Below are 3,273 nucleotides of genomic sequence, written 5' to 3'. Positions count from 1 at the left end.
GTCTGTCTTTGCCAGGGTAGAGGGATTCACATCTTTCATCAATGTCGTTTTTTTTCTTTAATTGTCACTCGACAAGTGAATTCAGACAATCCAATCAGAGGGAAACGTACATATAAATATACAACACGTGGCAGCAGATAAAATTTACATTTAATAATGAAACTTCATCCGATTTGATTAAACTGTATTTTATTATGAATGAATACAACTGATTGACATAATAAAACACTAAGTCATTTGTACACTCAGCTCCCCCACATGCTGAGAGGATACAGACAGATTGTCTTTTTACATTGATGCTCTGAAACAGTCATTCTGTGCTCCTCATATTGTCACTTTAGTCCACTTGAATTTAATTAGTCCACTGAACAGACATGTACTAGTCCACTGAACAGACATGTACTAGTCCACTGAACAGACATGTACTAGTCCACTGAACAGACATGTACTAGTCCACTGAACAGACATGTACTAGTCCACTAAACAGACATGTACTAGTCCACTGAACAGACATGTATTAGTCCACTTGAATTTAATTAGTCCACTGAACAGACATGTACTAGTCCACTGAACAGACATGTACTAGTCCACTGAACAGACATGTACTAGTCCACTGAACAGACATGTACTAGTCCACTGAACAGACATGTACTAGTCCACTGAACAGACATGTACTAGTCCACTGAACAGACATGTACTAGTCCACTGAACAGACATGTACTAGTCCACTGAACAGACATGTACTAGTCCACTGAACAGACATGTACTAGTCCACTGAACAGACATGTACTAGTCCACTGAACAGACATGTACTAGTCCACTGAACAGACATGTTTTAGTCCACCGAGCGAACACTGTGTGTACAAAATATTAGGAATACCTGCTATTTCTATAACATAAATGACCAGGTGAATCCAGGTGAAAGCTATGATCACTTGTTAAATCCACTTCAATCGGTGTAGATGAAAGGGAGGAGACAGGTTAAAGAAGGATGTTTAAGCATTGAGACATGGGTTGTGTATGTGTGCCATTCAGAGAGTGAACGGGCAAGACAAACAATTTAAGTGCCTTTGAACGGGGTACAGTATTAGGTGCCAGGTGCACCGGTTTGAGTGTGTCAAGAACTGCAACGCTGCTGGGTTTTCCATACTAAACAGTTTCCAGTGTGTATCAAGAATGGTCCACCACCCAAAGGACATCCAGCCAACTTGACACAACTGTGGGAAGCATTGGAGTCAACATGGGCCAGCATCCCTGTGGAACGCTTTCGACACCTTGTAGAGTCCATGCCCCGACAAATTGAGGCTGTTCTGAGGGTGAAAGGGGGAGGAGCAACTCAATATTAGGAAGGTGTTATGGGTCTTGTTCCAATATCCACAGTAGCACACTACTTGTTTCATTTAAGGTGGTCTGGATGTTAGAACACCCCATGGACACTGGTGATGTTCCAGACTGACTCATGGTTGCGTGCCACGTCACTGACTGTGCAGTCCTGCATCAGTTTGCTAAATCATGATGGGTTAGCTGACATCTTAAACAAACACTTATCCAGGTGTTGTGAGAGAAGGCAGGTGACTGCAATTTAGTCTGCCTGGAACGTGCCCCATATTCAATTAAAAGCATTGTTTATTTATCCCTGTAGGGACAATTACTTGGCACCCTATGGCATCATGCTGGCACTGAGTCTCAAAGTGACACATTCAGGTCACATGTTCAGTCACATGACCATAAATACATACACAGTAAAACACATGATAACAACAGATGTCAGCCCCTTAGTGTCTACAACATGGTCATCATAGAGGAGGTTCACTGGGCAAAGATCCCTTCAAGTTCTAATGATGATGTCATTTCCATGTTTCACAGCTCCGGCCGAGGGAGAGGGGGAAGGAAATCAGAGGTGCACTCCCTTCACTTTGATTGACACTTCACACACTCATTATATATGTCTAGTGTTCTGTCTGGGATCTGTGGTCTGTGCCAGAGGACTACAAACGGGGTGACACCCCCGCCCCCACCCTCAACCTCCTTTTCCCTTTTAAAGTAGGGACACAGTCCCTCATCCTCATCATTCTCCTCCCTCTGTACTATCCAGTCCCTGCGTGGTGGTCAGGGTTGCCATGGTTTCCTGTCTCTTCCTCTCTGGTCAGGCTTGTGTTTGAAGCGACACCTGTCACCATAGAAACAGCCGGTGGTCCTCCAGAAGAAACACTCGTCACCATTGATGGGAGACATCCTCCTGGTCCTGGGAGAGAGAGAGACAAACAGTATGAAAACACAAACACCTGCACCTGAGCTCCTGCTTCCTCCTTCCATCACTTTGTACATTTCAAAAGTTTATATGAGTTGATTGGTAACACTTTAGAATAACTCATAATGATGTTTTGAATGACAGGTGGATGTCTTTACCCTGTGGAGGCATACTGGGAGGCTGAGGAGGTGTTGAGGCCTATAGAGTTGGTCCTCTGAGGAGAGGGAGGGGTTCTCTGGACCCAGCGGTCTGGGTACCTGATTACCAGCCTGGTGCTCTCCAGCTCCACACCCTGGACAGGAGGACAAACAGCAGGCACATTCAAAATACTACATGCAATAGGACCAATAGCATAGTCCCAAAAGTACAATGGATCCAATAACAACGTATTGGGTTTTATTACCGGCACAAAGATTGTTTTTCCTTTGCAGCCAGAAAGGAGTTGAATCGTTGTACTTTTCTCTTTGTGTTGGACAATGATGATACTATTTATGTGCAAGACTCAAGCTCTACACTGAAGGCTCTTGACTCTGTGTGTCACGCAGAGACGTCTAACTCACCATTGTGATCTCTACAGTGCTGTCAGGTGGACATCAGTAGCAACACCCAGGCTCAAACCCTGGTCCATTCTTATTCAGTTAAGAAACACTGCTCTTCCAGCTCAAAATGAGAACACATAATACAAGCTCAGATCTCAATCGTGTTTTATGCTAAAAGTCCCTTTCATTACTCAGCTCCTGATCTTGAATTCCCTCCGGGCCAAACTAAAACACCAGGACCTGGTGTCTGGAGGAGTTCAAAGGACAAATAGATGAACAGGTTGTTGAGCCATGTAGCTGTTTCTAGTTGTCACCACATGACACTAGTTTGCATTGCCTTATGTAAGGCAGCCTGTTGTTTTACACTATGCACACACACACACACACACTGTTTGCTGGTGTATTTGAGCTGTTGCCAGTGTCTTCTGTCTGTGTTGTCCTTTAGTCAAACTTATTTTTAATCAAGTTTTGGTACAGACGTTT

The 3,273-nt window shown here is 44.0% G+C and overlaps 1 long non-coding RNA gene across 1 annotated transcript; it reads right to left on the bottom strand.

The window, feature by feature from the left end:
- Positions 1–1,311: 1,311 nt before the first annotated feature.
- Positions 1,312–3,224, bottom strand: LOC121844807. The gene is made up of 2 exons (XR_006082199.1): positions 2,410–3,224; positions 1,312–2,245 (listed from the first exon to the last, which is right to left on the bottom strand). It is a non-coding gene; the product is annotated as an uncharacterized LOC121844807 (long non-coding RNA).
- Between the last annotated feature and the right edge of the window lie 49 nt (positions 3,225–3,273).

This window comes from Oncorhynchus tshawytscha, unplaced genomic scaffold (assembly GCF_018296145.1).
Source record: "Oncorhynchus tshawytscha isolate Ot180627B unplaced genomic scaffold, Otsh_v2.0 Un_contig_1861_pilon_pilon, whole genome shotgun sequence".
In the NCBI taxonomy this organism is placed as follows: domain Eukaryota; kingdom Metazoa; phylum Chordata; class Actinopteri; order Salmoniformes; family Salmonidae; genus Oncorhynchus; species Oncorhynchus tshawytscha.
The sequence above is the reverse complement of the archived record's forward strand: the minus strand, read 5'-3'. Positions and strand labels throughout refer to the sequence as shown.